The sequence below is a fragment of the Harpia harpyja genome, chromosome 2, assembly GCF_026419915.1.
Source record: "Harpia harpyja isolate bHarHar1 chromosome 2, bHarHar1 primary haplotype, whole genome shotgun sequence".
Lineage (NCBI taxonomy): Eukaryota > Metazoa > Chordata > Aves > Accipitriformes > Accipitridae > Harpia > Harpia harpyja.
In genome coordinates this window covers 69,254,034-69,277,445 of record NC_068941.1, presented here as the reverse complement: position 1 = coordinate 69,277,445, position 23,412 = coordinate 69,254,034, and positions in this window count along the sequence as shown.

Sequence of the window (23,412 nt, the reverse complement as noted above, 5' to 3'; positions counted from 1 at the left end):
TAATCTACTCCAACCAATTAGCAAGTAAAAAGACTCAATATGAAAAAAAAGGTGTATGCTTAGACTACAGGTTTCTTGCTACAAGAAATTTTAAAATGTGTTCAATTATCTGGAGGTGTCACTTTGTATTCCCAGGCAAGACTTTGTCCAGGGGATTGTTATGGACATTGACAAACTTCTTGCTTTACAAATTGACTCAGATATTTTTGCAATGACATGGACAATTTGTAGTTGAAGTAAAACACCTGTGAGTGTGTATCAGGAAGTCCAGGTATTCCCTTAGGAAATAATTTCTTATTTTTCATATGGATAAGGTAGAATTAGCATGCTGTAAGATTCAAATTTTGTGTATTGGTATTGTGGAAAAAATGATACAAATGACGATCAATGGATGAAAAAGAAGTAGACACCTCAGGAGAGAGAGGAGGGTGCCAAGATCAGAGAATAGGGAGAAGTAGACAGTGAGAGAGCATATGTATAACAGAGCATAAATTTTGTAGCCTAGCAGTGATAGGACTCAGCTTGAAGTAGGGCATAGCTGAATTAGATCTTAAAGATCACGTTAGGTTTAGTGAGATCCCCTTTTGAATAGTTCATTAAATAATTGGTATTAGCATTTTGGTAAGTAATTAATGCTGAATTTCATATAGAATGGTTTAAGTATTAGGATTTTATTCTTACAGATAAGATGGCATAGTTATGAAATGTTATCTCTACTATTAATTCCTCTGAATTGGAGTATCAGAAAAAAAATGTGTTTTATAGAAAATGGGGGCAGGGATGCACTCTAGTTTGTATTTCTCATTCTTACATAATTCAGTTAAGGATTGAAAAAGGAGTTGTCAGAGAAGTCACTGGACTGGGATGGTGGCTTGTTGAAGACGATTGTACTGCAATGTTGTAAGTTATATTGTACTGAGCTGTCTCTTGTTGAAAAATAAGAAAAGAGAGAACCAATTTTTAGTGATGCTGAATAGTTTCAAGGTTGAGTATGAATCAATAATTAAAGTCCCTCCTATTTAGAATTGTAAACCTAGCTCTTCAATGCAATACTCCTTATGGTAAAACCACTTTTCACTGTATGAGCAGCAATATGAGAAGAGTGTAGTATCACTTGTGTTAAGTTGTGAGAAGTTAACAGAGGGAAATAGTTATAGAAACAGTTGTGTTTTCCAAGGTCCTAATCCAGCAAAACTTGTACATAAATAATAAGCATTAAGCAATTCCTTTATCCGCATCCAGTGCAGCCCTTCAGACTTTGCACAAGACTGTGATGTGAATAAAATGTAAGTGTGCATTCAAAATAAAATTTATAAAGTTTTGAATATTTAGTATTGCCAATCCCAGATTAAAAAACGGGACTCAGACCATAAATATGACTTTTGTTGCTCCGTTTCTCCTCCTCCCTCCATAAAGAGAAAAAAAAAAAAAAACCAGAAGAAATTCACATTTGTCTCATTTGCATTTACCCTTAGAGCCTTGAACATCCCCTTTGTTTACAGACGCTCTGAAGCTCTATTCCCAAAGATGTTATCAGACTCGAAACACTGAAGCAGCTTGTAGTATCAAAGAGCCATAGCCCTTCCTAAAGTGACAACTCTTCTGTTTTCATAGTAAGATATGGGACGCAGGAGCAAAAGGCAGTCAAATCTTGCTGACTTGGTGGCTGGCTCCTTACATCTATTTTTAGGTTGAGGCTGAGGTTGCTCTATACTCCGAGCAGATTCTGGAAAGCCAGTTGTTTTGTATCAATCTATTCAGTAATTATGTAAGTTGCTAGCTTTAGCAAGAAATAAAGCTTGTGGGTTATGTTTTTCTTTCCTGTCGAGGCCTGAAAATAATTTCCAACTTTGACAATCCTTTACTTTGCAGCATTTGTTCTAGCATTTAATTGAACTGTGGACTTTTTAAACCTCAGGCACCTCCTTCCTGAACTTTGTAAATTGCTATTATTAGCCCAAGTACCTTTCCTTATTTCCTGCAATATGTTATTTGTCACAACAGCCTTATTTTGCTCTCATGTGATCATTTCAAAATCATCTGATGTGCCTTGAGCCAAGGACAATGAGAGATGTTCTTTCAGTGAAACAAGTCATTCAGGCTGTTTGCAAGCCTGGCAGGCTCCCAGGATTTCCTTTATTTTTTCCCCACTTGAGATGTACTACCTCCAAGAAAGACGAACCCTGGAGACATAAAATTCCAGAGTGAGATTCTCCATGAAATGAGGTCAGCAGTCCCTTTTTCCTGTATCTCCCCTATATTTCTTCATGAATGTTTCATGTCATCATAGCTCCTATTTAAATCAGAAAATGAGACCGGGGAGATAAGGAATAGAGATTATTCTATAAATTCTGTGATATTCTATTTGCTCCCTCCGCATGACACTACACCTACTATAGTCCTCCTGCCATTAATGGAGAAGACTTGATGTCCTTTCAGTATGCTAGGTCTGGTGGCTAGCAGTCTCCACTGTGACCCTTTCTGGAGCAGCTCCACTAACATGTGTCTGTTCTTTATTATTGGTAGGACATGGAGATTTTTAAGCCCTGGTCGACAAAATATGACATGATTTGGGAGCAAAAATGTGCATTCTTTCCATTCTATGTCAGTATTTCAAATCTATGATATCACAAGTTTAATTTCCCATCCATCAAACATGGATAAAAAACCTCAAGGTAACAACCCTAACCTGATATTGAGAAGATGAATTTGCGGTATGTAAAATGACTACCATAATGCAAGAGACTTTGTTAGTGTTGAGACAGACTGACCGACCCATTAAAATCTCCAAGATTCAAATTATGTGTCCTTTGTCATACTAAAAGTGAATAATTGCCCTCTGCGTCATGATTTGATTTTTGGATTTGAAGAGAACTCTTCTAAAGAGAACCCCATTTTACTTAGGTTGGTACCGATGATGAAAATCTTCTGAAAGAATTCAGCAATGTAGTTGGAGTTTCTATCTTTTATCTTCTATCCTTTGCTACCTATTCCATTATGGGTGTTGAGAAGGGTATCTTTGCTTGTTTCAAACTTCAGGATTTTTTCCTTGGTCAGATTGTTTTTATTCTTTTTTTTAACAAAGTTGTAATAGGTGTTACTATTTTCCAGTCCTTTAAATTTATGTTTCATGTTGAGGGCAAATAACACTCCTGAGTAACAAGTAAACTACATGTACTATAATATTCAAAATAGCAGATTTCAGTCTTCTTTAATTATGTTTCATAAAGTGTATCTTTATCTACAAACGGTTTAAAAAACATTTTGCACAAAAAAAGTTGTTTGACTGTTCTGGTATTCTTGTTACTTTATTGAATTCAACCTGTCCCATGGTTTATGCATATTCTGTTTTCTGTCTGGAAAAGGGAAAGTTCATTCTTGTCTTTTATACCTACATGCTATTACAATGTAAATAATAAATCATGTAAGAGCTTCAAGCATTTCTCTTACAAAAGGCAAAAAAGTTTTTCTGCCCCCCCCCCCCCAAAAAAGAGCAGAGAGAAAGAATTAAAATATTTTTTATTACTTGTATATGTTTTCAACCCAATTTATTTCAAAATCTGAATGTTGCTAAATAACAAGAAGTGCAACTACATGCCACATTAAGGATTTCAGGAGTTGATTAAAATGATTTAAACTTTTCTTGGGTAAAAGTCAAAAGAACTGGCAAAATATCAGAGCTGAGAATATCACCCAGACTACTGCTGTGCCAGTTGCTGCACTTGCTACAACAGACCTATGGGTTATTCTTAAGCCTCCACCATGAAAGTATATTTAGCATTTTTAAAATACTTTTCTTTGGTGGTAAGGCAGTTTTGTAAGAAGTGTATGGAAATCTAAGGCACAGAAAAATCTTTTAAATCATCAGTGCTTGAACATAAGTAATGCAAGTAGGCTTTAAACTGTCTCACAGACAAATGATACTTCCTGCTGAGCTGACCCATTCTATGACACAATTTAAGTGGATTTTTTTCCTGTTTATGATCTCTTATTTGTTCTACTACACTTCAAAGCTGTGTTCTATAATTTCAGACAGCTTCAGAAACTTTCATCTCCAGGACCTTGTGTGCTTTACTTAATTAAGTGATGTACAGGTTTTAAGATCTGGAGTTTGGACATAAAGGATTATGTTAAATGACATAGAGCTGATCTGATCCGAGGTGCCATATGATGTGGTTAGTCTTATTTTGATCTCAGTTAAACAACGATCTGCCCCTAACTACCAAATGGAGAGGACTTTTTCCTAATTGTATTCACATACAGGGAATTAGTTCTTGATATGAAGCAGCAATTTTACAGTAATTTTGTTGAACTGTATATAGTCTGAATATATTAAAAATGTACTCTGAACACACAATACATTATCTATTCATATATATGAATATATAATCTGAATATATAAAGGAATACCACCATCATGGAGAAAGAAAAAAAAATATTTAAAAAAAATATATTTTTCAACTTTCAAAAAAACCCAGAAGCATGCTTGTTTGAGGAAAAGTCATCATAAAACCATGATGTATGGGGAAAAAAATCATCTACTTTAAATATATTTCTAATCCATTTCAGATGCCAAGATCATATAGATCCCCTTTTCAAGAGCTGCCTTCACAGAAGGCATATCACCTTTTAAAGAGTAGCCTTCACAGAAAGTTATGTATAGGTAGGAGCTAATATGATGTAGTATATTTAGTACTGAGTGACTTATAAATATTATATGATAAACATAAACCCCTTGTAGAGGATTCTTATCTTTGTTCATCTCTTTATTGCATATCTGTTATTGACAGTCTTTTTAAAAAGTAAGAAGAGTAGCATTTCATCTTAGCAATAACTTTCAGAACCTATCTGCCTGAATCTGTTGAGATGACACACAGCAAATATTAACAGTGAAGGGAAAGAAAAGCTAATATCTACCGCAGTCTGTATGCTAGCAGAAAGTCGTATAGTCTCAATTTGTGTGTCATCACTGAAATGATTCCTCTAATATTTGGCCCTAAAATGTTAACGTTGAGGGTAACGTGTGTGTGTTAGACAAGCTTGTGAGTATACTCAAAAGATGGTTTTCAGAATTTCCCTTTGTGGTTCAGAAGATCATTTTAAAGCAAGAGTGCTAATGTTACCTGAAAATAGAAATTCTTATCCAGTGTGATATTAAAATCTATTGACACTAATTTATATCCTGAATTTGGTTGAAATATAAGGAAAATGCTGAGTTCAGAGAAATTGTGAATAGGAAGTGTTAAAATATAGCTCTGCACTTAGTTGCAACATACAAATGGAGACTACTTATATTTCAGCATTAAGGAGATTTATTTTCACTTGTCAAAAATTGTCAGAACAATGTATTCAGCTGGCTTTGATGTGAAACTGAATCTCTCGGTAGTGTCTTGTAGGAGTTGTGGATCAAATGCCTCACTGTGTTGGCTAGCTTCCTCCGCTGGAATGCCTGTAAGTCTTCACTGAGTCAAAATTGCTCACCCTGGGTATAAAATGCAGCACAAAGGCTTGGCATAAACTTGCTTCCCTAAATGGGACCTCACTTGTATAACCTGGGCAAAAGAAGCCTCCTTTCTGATTCTGATCATGCTTAGGCATGGTAAAGTTAGTTAACTTCTCATGCTTATCAAGAACAGCACAATTTTAGGATATTCAGACATACCTGATTGATAGATACATTGTTAACTTTAAAGATTAAAAAAAAGAAAAGTAAGGTTAGTCCTTCAGATTAATATGGAGGCTAGTGTTTTTTTTAAGGACCACAAACTGGTGCATGCTATAGTTTTGGGCATTTTGAAATTTCAGCGTATGCATCTAGTTCTGCCTGCAATATGACCCTGAATTCTTTATATGGGCCAGATTTTAATTTGGCCACCAAATAATTACTTGCCTAACCCTGTAAGGTTCACGAGTTCCCTAAGAAAGTCTTTAGAATCTTGAGTCATAGAAGTAATTTGGAGGCATAATTTATCCTCTCTATTTCTTCATTATTTCATCTTTCAGATGGGGCCAGTAATGACTGCCAATGGCAGAGGGTTGTTGGAAAGATTAGTTTATATTCATACAATGTTGGGAATGTATAATAAATTGATTTGCCAGGCTTTGTTTAGGCAGCAGATGGAATGATCAGGTACATTCATTTAAGCTGCCCTACTGGAGACTACTAAGTGTAACATCTTATATGCTGACATGTATGTAGGGAAAAAATACATATGTGGAAGAAATACAACTGCCTTCTCTGACGGAAAGCTATTTATTCACCTCTTGTAATGGAAAATAGTAGAAGACAGAGGGATGGTTGGGCTGAGGAAACAATTGTCAGCCAATTATGGAAGGTGAATGAAAGCTAAAAATGATCAGCTAGAAAATATACATTAGATGTTAAATTTAATCCAGCATCTGTGCCTGTTGAAACTGGTACAGGCTCTGGGAGAAGTTGCTGGCCAGCCACTGGCAACTCTAACTACCCCAACCTTACCGGAGGACTACTGTCTGATGGGTAGGTCAGCTTAGATCAAGAGGTTGAAAGAGGTGCAATTTGTAACCAGGTTGTTGAAAAGTCAAGTTCAACAAGAACTTGTGTGTGTGTGTGTGTGTAGAACAGGACAGGAAAATTTTCTTTCAGTATACAATGAAAGGCAAATGATTAATGATTTAGGATTCTTTTCACACTGCAGTAAAAATTAATTAAAGATGTGCTGCCTTTAGGCAATTCTATGCTTACAATGATAAATATGGAAATGTGCTGCATTTTGCAGAATAAAAACCATTGTCTTTACAACATGCAGAAATGAATTGTATCCACATCAAGTTTTACGTAAACACTCTGAAATTCAGTTGGTAAGGGTTCAGCTGAATGTCTCTCTATGATTAAAGAAAAGCAATACTGGTGGTAGCATCTTCAATAGCAATTACATTTTCTCACTTAAGAAAGAATTGGAAAGAAAAGATTTTTGTCATCTGTGGACATAAGGGCAAGTGAGGGGGAAAAGAAGGATCAACAAATACTTTCAGTAGCTAAATACATTACAATCATGGTCAATGTGTGGCAAGGTATTTTTGGTTTTGTTTATTAAACTTAATGTGTTAGATGTGAGCTCTGAATCTATTATCACAAATAGGCCCCCAATCTTTTCTGTTCTTACAAAATGAAGTAATCTTCCTTTCTATTGACACAGAGATGTAATTCCTCTTTTCAAATTCCGGTGGCTGTCTCTCGATTATTGCATTAAATAGAACCTCTTGTTACCGGTTTCAAGCTTCAATATAACTTTGAAGAGAACTGCAGCTTTCTTTTCCTCCATTCCTTTCTCTTTCTTTCCTTCCTGTAGTTGCCATCTCGAGGGTGTTGGGAGTATTCGTGGTCTTTCATGCTGGTACCTGCCTTCTGCACAGCAGCTGCACAAGGCTGTCCTAGAACCTGTCCTAGGACCACACGCAGCTCTTTTACCTTCTCCGCCTCTGACTATCCTCTCAGATCAACCTCTGCCATTCTGCCAGATATGACTTGTTCAAAAAGTCTTTCATCTGCTTTCTGCTTGCTCACCTATCCTTCAGGCTTGTAAAGCCTGCTGCAGCTTATAATGATGACACAGTAAACCAAGCTAAAAAAAAAAAAAAAGTATATAGAAAATCCTCTTCATTAGGAACCTGAGTATGCCCCAGCTATTCATATTGAAAAATGCTTTAATACTGCTACTGATTTACTGTTGAGTGTGTGTAGGTCTGCGTATGGCACATCCACTAGAGAATTTAATTGGCTAAATGAGAATAGAAATATTCTCAGGAACATTTCTTATTCCCTTAGGAATCTGAGAATAAAGGGAAGAAAAAGGAAAGAAGAATGTAACTGAGAGCTAAGCATGTAACTGCTTGCCAGAGAGAGAACAGAATTGTCTGAGGAGGCTGAAGTATCAGCAGTGGGTGGGGAGCTGCCTCCATGCCCTTCTGCAGCTATGCTTGTATTTTCTCTTTTGAGTGACTTACACTTATGTCCTTGCTGTGTTGACCAGTCTATCGAAAGAGACTTGCACAATAGTACCAAAGTAGTGTATGCTGACATCAGTGGAATTACCAGCTGAAGAAACAGTCCAATGTATCCGCTTAAGAATTAAGAAAAGACATAGTTAAGACATGGAGAGAAAGATATTTATTTGCATGGGTTCCTGCAAATAAAGTAAAACACAGCTATCATTTTTGGCATGAAAGAAAATTCTCCTGTAATATGGATAAAGATGATACGGAACTAAAAATTCTAGAAAACTGACATATGACTTTTTCACACCTCCAAGGATGAATGTTTTGATGTAGGCGTAATGTGCAAATGAATTAGCCTTTCAAATTCAGATGGAGCAAATCTGCCTCATTCTAGTCCAAGAGCATGGAAAGTATTTGCTAAGACCTAAAAACTATCATATGCTTTAGCAAACTATGACATGAGTGGAAATTTCCACTTGGTCAATAGCAAGTAGATTTTTGGCACAGGCTTCAGAAGGGACAGTAAATAAAATACATGTAGTCTGGCATAGTTCAGGGTCATATTTTACCTATGTTTCAATTGGTGGTGTTGGCACTTGGACAGAAAAATGAAACTAGCTAGAAAGAGATGAGAATATGAACCAAACTTGCTTGTGAAGAGTGCACTGAACTAGGTTACAGGAGGCCTATGACCAGTCCTGCTTGATAAGGTGTGTGCACTTGGGATACATTCATGGCTGCCCCCCAGAAGATTTGCCCTCTGCCCTTAGAGCAGAGCCAGGTCCGTCATTCAAAACCCTTTTATAAATCTTAGAAGCCAAGAACCCTCCAATGGGTAAGGACATTAAATCTTCTTAATTCTGAAAACAAAAATATTTAAATCAAAATAGGAAAGATATTCTGACTGTAAGTGAAAAAAAAAAAAAAGTGCTGGAAAGGTACATAAGGTTGTCACGGAGCCCTTTTCAGTGGGGGATGTTGGGGACATTTGGTCCAGTATCTGTCGTCCTCAATTACTGCCTGTAGCTACGCAAGTCTGTAGGCTATAGCTTAACAAGAGGCTTTTCTGTGCCTGCTCTGCAGTTTGCAGCCCTTCAGTTCTGTCTCTGCCTCTCTGCCTTTGCAAGACCCTGATGTAAACCAGATCACTGAGATGATGTAGGTTAAAAAAGAAACTCGTTTTAAAAAGGGAAAAGAAGTGAGAGGCATTATTGGATATAACTGTTTACACTGGCAAGGGAACTGTGAATTGTCTTAAATGGCCAGCAGCAGCTCAACCTCTTCGAGGCAGGGGAATGAGTGAGTGTTTGCACTTACAGGCAGTAATTACAGCTGCTGCTCATTCCCCACTCTAGAGAAATTAAGCTGCTCCTGATTTAAGCTGTAGTTTCATGGTACAAAGTGTTATGTCTCAGTGCCTGTTGACTTTTATTTTTTCTCCTTCTCTCCCTGCAGCACCTCCCCCGCTCTGTGCTGTGTCAGCACAAGTCTTTGTTCATCTGTTAGGTGGATTGGGAATTAGGGAACTAATCTGACTTTAAACAAACACAACAAAACCGATTACTTCCATGCCTAAAAACCCTGCGATGTGAGGACTGAGTGTATAGGATGAAACTACCGTAGCATCCCTTTTGGTGTCGGTAAACTTGGCCTTATTACATGTGCCTAACAGACAGCCTTATTTTGTGCTCCACAGAGATAATGGAGTCACAGAACAAGCGGTGTAAAAAAGCATGACTATCCATCAATTGCATCCTTTCTGCTAGGCACACTGTCACTAAACATTAATAAAATCTTATTGTTACTCAGCTTTAAACCTCCAATAACAGCAGTGCTGTGCCATAACTAAGTACAAATCTTATTAGGAAAAAAGCATTACCTTTTATATTTTCCCTTAAAGAAGAAATATTTCACTGTTGCATTCGCTAACAGAAACAGTATTATTTCAGTAAACAGTTTATAAACATTAAAAGAAACTGAGTGAGGTTTATGGGATTTAAACACACTTTTCATTATTTGTTAACAGGATTTAGCTCCTGCATGCAACTTCAAACATCCCTCTTGAATACACTTTTCTTCAGTTTTGTGTCTTGAAAGACAACTGAAAAAAATCTCTTACCTGAGCTGGATTTTCTCAAAAAATCAACAAGAAGACCTGATGTCAATTACAGGATTAAGCAGCTGTACAAACATTGTACAATATGCTAAAAAGCATCTTCAATGAATGCTTTCTAGTTAGACTGTTAGTTCTGTCATGAATATTTCAGTTATAAAGTTTTAAAAATTGACTCTAATTAAAAGGCATGCTAAGAAGAAAGTGGTTATAACTTAATCTGCCTTTCACTGGCCTCATCACATGTTCACCAGCAAATTATTTCTTTTCTTGACACAAATGTCATGTTTGCTGGTGTCAGCTAGTGCCCATACATAGACAAATGCTTATGGGCTAAAAGGTTAATATACCGTACATTGTGCCTTTGCAGTAACAAGCAAAATTTGCAACTGTCTTCTTTATATTTACAATAAAATATTTATCTTTTCCATAGACAGGAAAACCCACAAACATTTATTGATTTTATTGACAGATTAACAATTCATTTTTAAAATGCATGATCCTTATACACCAACTCTTATTTTTCACTTTATTGCATCACTTTAATATTTTACACTTGATGGGGATGGGGTAAGAGAAGTCAATAATAATTCGATTGAATAAATGTCATACAAGAAGTTTCATAGAATAACGATCTTGCAAAGAAATACTCCTAGCTGGGGTTTAGCGTGTTGCATCCTCTGAGAACTACTTGATAGTCTCTTTACAATGCACAGGAGCATCTCTGTAGAAGGAAAGATGACAAATTCACTGACCTCAGTATAAATGCTCTAAAGATGAAGGCTTGAAAATCATGATAAAAAGGAATGTTTGCTGGTAAAGAACTGGAAGGAATGGAAAGTTTCACTTATCTGAGAAGATAAATTCAGTGGCTGGTAAGATCTGAACATTATGAAGACAGTAAAATCACTGGTGATATGGGGGAACGAAGTGTGTTTTAGTAGCTGCCAAAGCTGTGGTATAGCTAGATCAGTGTATAAACTAAATTGAAACAAAGCCACAGCAATGCCTTGTCAAGATTTCACCATCAAGCAAAAATGTGGCAGCAAATGAGGGAAAAGTGAAGCAGATTAGAAGCTTTTGACAGGTTCTGAATCAGCTGGTGGCAGTTACCAGCATGGAGGTTTGCACAGCGTCTAGCCAGCCATTCATATCAGCCATTGCTTTGTAGAGATTATTCTTACTTTTTTTTTCTCACATTATAACTTCACAGAGAGGGCTGCACTTTCAGCCAATGAGAAAAGAATTTATCAATAGAAAATTAATAGACAACGGCTGCATGGTTCAGCAAGACGATTACAAACAGGATTTTTTGTCTGTAATTTTTCAAGTGCTGAAAAAAATATCTTGGGTAGAATGATTACAGTCAAGAGAAACCAATTAAACAGATTTGTGTCCCATGGAATGTCTCAAGTGTATTAATCTCTATGTAAATGCTGCTTCCAAGTAGTCAGAAAAAGCCCCTTTACAGCCATTCCTTCCTGAAAAATTGTAAATAAAAAGTGCAGGCTATTGGTGGATTCATTTGTTTGAGGTATTTTTCAGCTTTCAAACATAATAAAACACTTTAAGAAAAAGAAGGTAGTCTCTATGAAAACGTAAAATTAAGCGATAACCCAACTTTTGACCCTGCTGATGAGTCTTCTGTGTGATGTGTTTTCTGTGGCTGTAGTGTTCTTAAAACAAAACAAGGAAATTACACATTCAAAACCTGCAGTATTAAGGTTGCAAAGTCAAGCACTCAGAAGATAAGAAATACCAGTTTAGGTTCCCATCTGCATCTTATTTTGTCCCTATCTGTCTACGTTATTAGCTATTTTTTGATAACATGTACAAATCCTATTTTTTGTTACATTATTTTGGCATATTTAAACACCTCTTTTTTCTTCCCGTTGACTACACAGCCACACTGTTAAAAAGTCCTCATTTCTGTAAAAATGTTCCTGATGCACTGGCAGGCTGTTTGTAAAGTAGCAGCATGCTCAGGAATCACATTCACAACTGTATCAGGTCTTCCTGTTCCTGAGCAAGCTACCACCACAGGTCTGTCTGCGCTGACATAGTCCCCTCTAGGCTATCTGAGGCTCATTCTTCATCTGTGTCCTACCTACCACTCATGCTTGTTTTGTCCACGTTCTGTTATCCGTTCTGTTATCCGTATACAAAGCAAAGCCTTTCTACGATGCAGGGTCTTTCCAGGCTACTCTGTACTTCATGCAGTAGTGAAGGGGATGTGAGAAAGAGCTGCGGTTTGAGGTTTTTGTGTGTGGTGCGAATGGTGCTGACTGCCTCATTGTACCCTGCGGACCTGAGACGTGCCAGTGAAAGGAGCAGGGTTAGGGTGAGAGAAGGATGTGAATGTTACCCTTCCTGCAAGTGTGGCAGGACTGCAGGGCAGGGCAGGGCAGGGCAGTCTGGGTGACAACCAGGACAGAGCTAAAGACTTCAAGTTTTATGGGTCACCAAACTGGAGGGGGGTAGGCAACACGCCTCACTGTTTACTGTTTTCTTCTTCTGCTGCAATCTGCCAGCAAAATATAGCTCTCCTCCACTTAATATTTTCTCTTAAAGTAACATTTACAGTTCCTGCACTTTTATGTTGTTGTAAAACATGGATTACATTCTTATAAATTCAAGAGTAATAATATATCATTGAACAAAGGCATAGGTAGAGGGAATTATCAAGTTTAAACTGAGCTGTCGAGGTGAATAGATTATACCTATAGGATGTTTCTTGCTCAGTATTTCTGACTGTTGACCTGAGAAATTTGGGTCCTTGACCCTGATTGATACAAAGAGAGCATAAGTTAACTTTAAGGTTGACACTAGTTATTGGTGTAAATGCAATTTATATGCTCAAAAAGGTGGGTAATCTACTCTGTTCTTTCCTATACTGCATACACCTCAAAATCTGAATGCAGCCAAATTTCAATGAAGAGAAAGGGTGAAAACATGTCACATCACTACAGAGCTATTGGTTTGAGCTCAATAACCTGCAAGGCTTTGTGACATTACTTGTAGAAAAGAGCAACTGAAAGTACATGAGGATAATGGAAGACAAGGAAGTATCCACTTACTTAGGAAAAAGGTTAAAATGAAATACGTATTTCCCCAAAAGTGCAGTACACCTGGTTAACCTGTTGTCTTTGAATAAGTTTAGAGAAGTAAATCTACTACAGTATTACCAGGGCAATTAGTAGTTAAACTACTGAAGACAGAGATTGGTACAAGAATGATTAGGAAGTGAGGAACAGCTAAAGCAGAGATGATAATGAATTTTGTTAAAGGGGAAATATTATTAATGAAATTCCTCCAGGATCAGTCTTGCTACTAATGTCATGTAAAATTTTCATTAATAATCTCGACACAAAGTTGAACTTGAACACAGGGAAAATTCTCAAATGACTGTTCTGTGAGGCATGGTGAGCTTTTTCTCTGGGCTAGGCATAGGTGCCTAAACCAGGAGGTTAGTGAAGGCAGTGGAGAGAAAGTCATCTCCAGAGGCTGGCGCATGGCACCTAGGTTAGCTTCCTGCTCTGAATCGCTCTTTTAACTACGGAGAGGGAGCCAAGATGCAGCAGGAAGCCTATCTTCCCACTGTAGGGAATAATGACATTGTTTATTATACACGGTTGAAAACCCTACATTCAGGCCTGTTCTAGTTCTTGTTCACAATGTTAAAACAGGGCTTGAACATTGGCTGCGAAACCTGCCAGCCCCCTCTGGAGACTCTACTTGAGTCCATAGATAATTTAAATGTACATGAAAGGACTTGCCTAAAGCCAGCGTATTTCAAGTACTCTACTTCTTAGGTCTTTAAAGGATGCTTTTGCAGTAAGTTTCCTTTTGTTCCTGCAAAATACATTTGTAGGACAATATCTAATGCTCAGTCTCACCAGTACTCACCTGCTGCTTCACAGGGTGCCGTGTACCTGCTTAAGCACTAATCCTTTCCTTCACAAATTAACCTAATTAAATTAGAGAAAGAGAAATTGCTCTCAGCTTCTTACTTACCTTCAAGTTTGATGCTCCTTTTTCAGAACTTGCCTTCGTTACAAAGAGCCAAAACCCAACTCCTCTCCCACCTCGATAATTGTTAAGAATCTAGCTGAAAATTGATAGTACAATACTTACTTGCAGCAATACAAAAGACATTGAGGATTAACAAAAGCTAGTTGTAATTTTTTTGTCTCTTATTATATTTATTTATGAACACCTGTCCAGCTCCTGGCTGCTAGTTGCTATCCCCTATATCATAGCCTGTAGCCTCCAGGGTTGAGTGCATTGGGCAAGGGGGTTGGTGGGAGGGGAGGACTGTTTGGTTTTGGTTTCTTTCTGCCTGGGTCATTTCTGTGGCTTGGTTTACACTTTGGGCCCTGTGGTGGGTTGACCCTGGCTGGATGCCAGGTGCCCACCAAAGCTGTTCTATCACTCCCTCACCTAACCTGGATAGGGGAGAGAAAATATAATGAAAGGCTTGTGGGTCGAGATAAGGACAGGAGAGATCACTCAGCAATTAGCGTCACTGGCAAAACAGAATCAACTTGGGGAAATTAATTTAATTTATTACCAATCAAATCAGTGTAAGATAATGAGAAATATAACCAAATCTTAAAACATCTTCCCCCCACCCCTCCCTTCTTCCCAGGCACATCTTCCCTCACGGATTCTCTACGTACCAGCCACAGCGGCGCAGGGGGACGGGGAACGGGTGTTGGGGTCAGTTCATCACACATTGTCTCTGCCACTCCTTCCTCCTCAGGGGGAGGACTCCTCACACTCTTCCCCTGCTCCACCGTGGGATCACTCCCATGGGATACAACCTTCTCTAACGTGGGTCCTTCCCACGGGCTGCAGTTCTTCACTAACTGCTCCAGCGTGGGTCCCTTCCATGGGGTGCAGCCCTTCAGGCACAGAATGCTCCAGCGTGGGTCTCCCGCGGGGTCACAAGTCCTGCCAGAAAACCTGCTCCAGTGTGGGATCCTCTCTCCATGGGTCCACAAGTCCTGCCAGGAGCCTGCTCCATGTTGGGCTTCCCACGGGGTCACAGCCTCCTTCGGGAACCCACCTGCTCCAGCGTGGTGTCCTCCATGGGCTGCAGGTGGATATGTGCTCCACCGGGGACCTCCATGGGCTGCAGAGGGACAGCCTGCCTCACCATGGTCTTCCCCGCCGGCTGCAGGGGAATCTCCGCTCTGGCTCCTGGAGCACCTCCTCCCCCTCCTGCTTCACTGACCTGGGGGTCTGCAGGGCTCTTTCTCCCACATATTCTCACTCATCTCTCTGGCTGCACTTGCACAGTTTGGTTCCCCCCCCCCCCCCCTTTCTTAAATATGTTATCACAGAGGTGCTACCACTATCGCTGATGGGCTTGGCCTTGGCTGGCAATGGGTCTGTCTTGGAGCCGGCTGTCATTGGCTCTGTCTGACACAGGGGAAGCTTCTGGAAGCTTCTCACAGAAGCCACCCTTGTAACCCCCCTGCTACTAAAACCTTGCCACGCAAACCCTATACAGCCCATATGCAACAGTACAATGGGGAAGGTTAAAATTTGCAACTCAGTTTAAGAAAGGAGGCAGAATGCCCCAAATTTTCTAAACTTTCTGAAGTTTAACACACAATGTAAGTGACACTAGTCTTCCGTTATTCCTGCTTCCCTGTGGCCAGACCTGACAGTACAATCAGACGGTACTCAGTGATCTCACTGATCAACTTTTGTAAAATACCCAAATTTCTCTCTCTGAAGCGAGTCAACTTAAGGTGCTAGTGCAGGTTTGGACACAAAATACCCGTTTGGCTGTTCTATAAACACCCTATGCTAGGTATGTATAACAAGCACCATTGTATACAGAGGTCTGATCACATGTTTTCTAAAAGGATTTGGAGAAGGGCAGAGAAGGGTATCAGAATCAATAGAAAATACCTATCTTACAGTGTGTGACAAAAATAGGTTTCTTTAGACTATAGAGCAGGGGCTGAGAGCTACTGAATGTACCTTGTAAATACTCCATGTTTTTAACAACAAAGAATAAGAGCTGTTTGGCTTTAAAAAAAAGAAAAAAAATGCTGAAGGCACAAAGGGATATGTACTGTAAGGCAGTGAAGTGTGGAAGAGAATTCCAGCAAAAGTAGTCGAGGTAAGAAATGTAATGAATTCTGATCTGAAGATTGATCAGGTTGTGAAAAGCATGATGTTGTGGCTATTATGATATACATGGTTTTGTTGCCTGTGTTAGGAAGCGTTCTATCTCACTGACTCTGGGTATGCATGTTCTATCTTCCTAAATTACCATTATTTAGTCTGAATAAAAGCATTTACTAGTTTAGCTGATGTCAACCAGTTAACAAAAGAACTTGCACCTTCATTTGACTGCTTAATTTTGAACTTTGACCCTGATCCTTCGACACTGAGCAAGAATTTGTATGAACTTAATTTAAAGAAATGCAAGCATCTATAATGATTGCAGTAAGTACAAACTCAGCATATTGTGAAGTACATATGGGTTACAAGGAAATGTGCTATCACCACCTATATTCAAATAAGATCTCAGAAGACTGTGTGCTGTTAGCTGATAGAATATTTTTCGGCTATTCAGTTTACAGAATAGCATTCCAGCAGCTGTCACCAAATTGGGTCTTGAGCTAGTCTCAGTCTAAGCAGAGTGTAGCGATTTGGCAGGAATCACAAATGAGCAGCAGCCATTGATTTGCTGTGTGGAATATGAATGGCAGAGTACTTCGAGGGTTAACCCTGAAATGCAGCAGATGATAGTTTGAGAAAGATTCTTTAAAAAATATTTGAACAAGAGACTTCTTCAAAACAATAGATACTGAAATAGGAAATGTGTAGATAAATTATGCATTCAACACAAAAGATCTCACATCATATAGGAATGTTTTGTCTCTTAGAACATCATGCTGAAAGGGAGACATCAGAAAATGGAGCAGTCAGAACAATCCGTATTTTCACATCCAGTTTAGTTTTGCTACAGTCCTGCCCTAATTATTTAAAACCAGCCTAGGATGAGAGTGTCTGTCAGTCCCTCTATTTACACCACTTAGAAGTTTTCTGTGGAGACAGTGAACAAAGTTGCCATGGTGTTCTGTAACTTAGATTCTTGTTTTAGGTGTAGGTACATGATCACCAAATTAATTTTGAAGCAAGCTATTGTAAAGCCAGCCAAATAAAACCACTTGAGAAGTCTGGAAAAGACTGACCCTTAAGGTAAAAGGTCCAAAATCCATCATCATGCTGCTGCCAGTAAGCTACTGTTAGCACATGCTTAGGCATATGCCTTTCCGAATTTGCAGATGTCACTGATGCTTCAGAGGTTTGGGGGAGTAGAATGCATAAGTAACAGTTATCACTATGGTCATTAACTTCTGGGTTTGGAAAGTCTTTTGCATTATGATCGAGAACTTTCTTCCAGATGACAGCCAGAGGCAGTAAAAGAAAGATAGAATCTTTAGGGAGATAGGACCCACGCATAATTATATGACAAATTATAATGACAAAGTTGGGCTTAGGATCTGTAATGCAATGTACTGAAATAAAATCCATTTTCATATAGTTCATCCAGGACTACTGCTGTTTGCGGTAACCATCTTTGCAAAGCACAATATACTCTCTCTGCATCAAGAAACACACTCTTTTCCTGCATGAGTGTTTATATTTTTTTTTTCCTCATAACCTAATCTAATTCTGAGATATAAACATAGTTTGCAGGGGGATTCATGTGGGTTTAATACAGCTTCAATGGACAGTCCAATAAGAACTGGATCAGGTCCTTACCATATTTGTGGACAAGTGCTGACATCAGAACTTACATAAAAATATTTTAAAATACATTATTTTGCATCATAATATTTTTGAGCCATAATTTTAAAATCTAAAATAAAATCATTGCAATTCTGCCACAGAAGAGTAAATGGGGAAAAGAATAACTCATCCAAGAATCACCCTTTATGAAAGATAGTGCTTACCCTTGCAGGTAGCAAAAGACGTTAACTTTAAAACAGCCAGCAGAAATTACACGCTATGCTTGTTAGTAATTGTGATCCTGCCTTATGCTTATGAGTAGCAAACCACTCTATCTGTTTTCTTTGCAAGTGCTAGAATGTTTGTAAGTGAAATAGTCTACATTTTTAGGGCCCAGTGAATGTCAGGTTCTCGTAATCTGGAACTGGGAAGACATAGCTAGCACTACAACCCATTTTGATTGCCACCAGTCACCAGCCTGGGTTGTTGGTTGAGGGAACACATACCATTCACCAACCAGGCTTGCTTATTAAGGGCGCACTTGCAGTCCACCCTCTAGATGCAGGCTGAAGCAGATGGGAGAGGGAGTCTTGACGATGAAAGCAAATTGCTATTCTCTCTTACTGAAAGATGTTAAAGCAGAAATGCACCATGTCACCCCTTGTACTATATTATCAAAGGCTATGGGATGCATTAAATTTACTTAGCACCTACTACTAATAAGCAAAGCTAGAGCTGAGCAAGATTTGTCAGGTCTCATTAATTGCTACAGAGAAGTCTAGATCCTTGTATTATTTCTTAGGACCTTGAGGGGTTTTTTTGATAATGCTGTGTCTGTATCATCTTTCTTCTGTTTTCTTCTCCCTTCTCTTTGAACCTCTTTGTTAATCCTATATAGATCTCTGGCTCCTATTTCCTTTACCTGTCAGGGGTTCTGGCAAGTCCACCACACAGTATTGACCCTTATCTTTCAGATCTTGAAGTTCTGTCTATCACATCACCTGCTTCTTCTTCCTTTGTGCCTGCATGTCCTTTTAAATTGCCTAACTCTAATCAATATGATTATTAGACTAGATTGCCCCCATATTAGATGTTCTTTGTTGCAGCATCAGTTTTAGTTTGTTGTTTCTTCTCTGTCTCGGTTATCTTGGTACCCATATTAGCTCTGAAATTAACTTTACATAAAGTCTGGCCTCAGCCTTATGGGAATGTTTGAATCTCTTGTATGAATAGAGTTATGACTGTGGCCTCATACCTAGGACTTGCCCTGGAAGAAAGGAGAATATCCACACCTTTCCCCAGGTAACAGAGGATATCTTTCTCTCTGACTATGATGCAAGAGAAAATACTTACTTGGCAGATTTCAGGTGGGCTGAAAAACCAACATGTGTGTATTCTTGAAATACTACAACTTAACTAGTAAGTTCAAATCAGTGCCTGTTGATATAAATTACTTTCTTGGTATTTTCTAATAAGCAAAGAAAAATATGTGGTGTATCATAAATAAAGAGATACTTTCCTAAGTGCTTAAGATTTGAAAGAATCACAGTTAGTGAAAAGGTAGTATGATGCGAAGGACTACCAATGCAGATTTGGAAAAATTTGGTCTGATAGATACTCTGTGGACTGTTTATTACAGGAAGCTGATAGATGGTAATCTAAACCCATCCTTATTCTTCCCAGAAACAGTACTTCTGACACCATAAATGGTAATGTTAGACCCTTTTCTTTCCAGAATGTGGAACTGGATTATACCTCTTTATTGCTTCCCACTGTCTCTTTTCTTCTTCCAAATAATGCAAGAACATAATGCAGACCTTTTAGTTCTATAACAGGAAGACAATATATTATTCTATAGTAACATTTAGGAAAAAAAAAAAAACCTAAGAAAAAAAATCCCTTTATTAAACCTGAAACATAATTAGAAACAATGCAGAAAGATTTAGGTGGGTATGTTGATTGTAAATGCGGAGGCCTACTGACAAGCGTATCATAATAAATAAAAAAATTAAATGAAAAAATACTGTATGCACAAAAAGGGAAGATGTTACAGAATTCTGGCCAAGAAACAAAAAAGTTTGAGAGTTATTGTGTGAAAAGTCTGTCAAGCCCTGAGTATAGTGCAGTTGTAGTGCTGAAGACAAACACGTTTCTCAGTTTGTTCTGTTAGGAGGATGAAATCAATGATGGATATACTATTTCTATCTAAAATTGTGGCTACACCTCACCTTGAATATAGTGTGAAGTACTGGTATAATGCAGCTTTGCAGTTTATGCCACTGACTTTGAAAGCACAGAATGGTAGAAAAAAAAAGCTCAAATTGTAAGGGTCTATACAGAAGAAAAGTTTAAATTAGACTTTATTCTAACTGAAAAATGAAAAGTTTCACTGGAATTTACTGAAGTTTCGTATTTATGGCAGTAGTTAGTGAATATAAAACTCAGTGGCATTGCTGAAATACTACAATATATAATTTGATAAACTAGTGGAAGAAAGCAAGAAGTAATAAAAATATGTTCAGGCAGATGATAGAAAGCAAAATGTTATACTAAGGATAGCTGCTGAAAGAACCCAAAATAGTGAGAATACAAGGGCACAGCCTGTGGTAGTAAAACCAGCTTCATATCTTGCTTCTGCATTACCCTTTGCTGGGCAGACACAACCAGTTGAGAGGCTGGTCTATAAAATAAAATTATGTGAGATGATAAAAATATTTTCTTTTTTCCTAGAGCCTTTTTTCAGTGATCCAACTGAGGTGGAAATTTGCAAACAGGGAAGGGCAATGGGGACTAATGAATAGAGTAGTTGAGCAATGTGGTAAAGCCAGTCTACAAGTTTCAGAAAGAAGCAGATGATAGGTTTCTACACTGGGAAGGCAGAGAGGGCTAAAAGCAAAGTGAAAGGAAAAGAAGAAAATGGTTGTGAGCATCAGAAAACATTTTGTTTAGTATTTATTTGGATATAAGTAACAATCTTAAATAATTTCTCTGAAAACATTGATTTTATGTGTCTCCCATCATAATAGTAACTGCATCTTAAAAACAATAAATCCATTTATCTTCATAATGTGACTTTGATTTGGGAATTTTGCCCACATAGGGGGGGAAAATAATGCTTACATTTGCATAGAAAGTCTGAGTCAGAGCAGGAAACTGTAGACTAATCTTCTCACTACTGACCAGTCTTTCCAGTTTGCTCCTAGTTAATCTATCTCTAGAAGAGATTTTTTGTTGTTTTTTTTTGTTTGAGTTTTAAACTTCATGATCCTGAAAGCAGGTCTGAATAAGGGAAGTGGTGGAAATACTCACAGAGGCTGGGTTTATGGAAATAGTGTTTTCAGTGTGGAACCAGGAAATTTAATAGACAGTGCCAGGAAGCCAGGCACTATTGACTACAGACTATATAAAGGCAAACGGAGTGTGTCAGGGAGCTTATGAGAGGAAGGAGGCTTAAACTGCATGATAATTTAGGTGATTGTGTTTGAATCATGACCCAAGATGGACAACGTGCTCCATGTAGGACACCTGAAACTCTGGACAGGAGTCTTGTATTTTTCTAGGTTTCCTACTCATAAAGCCCATCAACCTAAACTGGCTTAAAGTTGCAGACAAGCAGAAGATATAAAATGTTGCTGTGCAGCTGCTGAGGTGCAGACAGAACTGAAACTGTGTAATCTGGCCTGGTAGCTGAAGGTTGGAGTAAAACTTCACATGAATCTGACTGTATAGAAGGCAGAAAAAGAAAGCAGCCTGTAAATGCTCTATTGGCTGTAAGTGAGATGATTTAGTTTCATGCACGTGGTTGTGAGTGAGCTGGTACTGTTTATGAATAAGACTTATGGACATCAGGACACCAGACAGTAATTAACTGGGATGCCAGTATGCGATTTCAGTTGCATATATGGATTGAGTTTTGCTAGTTTAATTTCTTTTAATTATTGCCTTTTTCCACATGAAATCTGCAGTTTCATAATCATAGAATCATAGAATCATAGAATCATTTCGGTTGGAAAAGACCTTCAAGATCATCAAGTCCAACCATTAACCATCCTGAGGACTTGTGAGTAGGAGCAAAAATTAGAGAAGACCAATGTTGTAAAATGTTTGACTCCTAAATTCTGGTGGTAAATATGATTTTAAAAGGAGATTTGAGGTGGTCAGTTTATTTACCACCTGGGGATTCCAGATGCAGGTATTTTGGATAGAAGGATAGCAGCATAGGTTGTTGGTGGATTTTTTGTTTGTTTGTTTTCAAGTATGTAGCTATATGTAGGCTATAAGGGGAGAATGCTACCAAATACTCATTGTCTAGGCTTAATGATAAATACTGTAAGCAGTTTAAATAAAACTGTATTTTCTTTTTAATATATGATAAGAGCAGTAGCTCCTGTACTTAGGTTTCTTAAGAATTTCCCTTGGAGGAATTCTTCTGACTTCTAGCTAAAGTAAATGATTTGCTTTTTTACAACCTTTTTGATTTTTTTTTATTCCTCCAACCTCACCAAAGTTTCAGTTTTCCAGGGGGAAGGTATTGGGAGAAAGTAAGGGTCAAATCAACTGTCCAAACATCATACAGAAGAAAATGCTTTATAGAGATGAGGAATCTTTCTCTCTAAAATGATAAAACCTTTCAGCTGAAGCTTGATGACCTATAAGAGAAAAAAATTAACTTTTATATGTATATCTTGAAACTGAGATTAGTTTTTGTTTTTCAATAAATTCAATATTTTTAAAAAATTAAAAAATGTCTGAAAGGTTTAAAATTGACATATGTGCAAACAGTAAGAAATACGAGAAAATCAGAAGCAGCTTCAGCAATGACGAAGCTGCGAATTGGTGAAGAACAGCATTTCAGTTCCCCACACAAATCAATATGCCCATATTTCTGACTGCATAATTACAAAATACATTATGTTCTAAAGTGAACATTTACCGAAACTGATGAATTACCAAAGTAGTTGGACTCTCTTAAAGTGTGTTGGTGATGATCGTTGCAGGGATTTTGCTGGCAGGCATTCCTTATTACCAGAGCTGTTAAGGCTGTATTTTCTAGAAAGCCATCGAAAAAGAAATTTTATATGTTGAGCTTTGAAACAGAATATGAATACTGCACTATGCCAGTAGCAGAGCTCTGCAAAAAATGTGATGTCAAATTAAGCTCTGCAGAGTTTGCAAAGTTTCAGCTAAACTAAAATATTCCATGCCACACTTTTATTGGAAAGCCTTTATTGGGAATTTTTGTTAAAATTGGGTGGATTGGTTTTAGTAAGTTCCCTTAACAGACTGCTAATTTTAACAGATGTATTGGGTTTGTGTGGCAAGGTTTTGGTAGTGGGGGGGTTACAGGGGTGCCTTCTGTGAGAAGCTGCTAGAAGCTTCCCCTGTGTCTGATAGAGCCAGTACCAGCTGGCTCTAAGATGGACCCGCCGCCGGCCAAGGCCCAGTCCATCAGCGATAGTGGTAGCGCCTCTGTGATAACATATTTAAGAAGGGAAAAAAAGTTGCAGGAGGCACAGAAACGGCAGCTGAGAGAAGAGTGAGAATATGTGGGAGAAACAACCCTG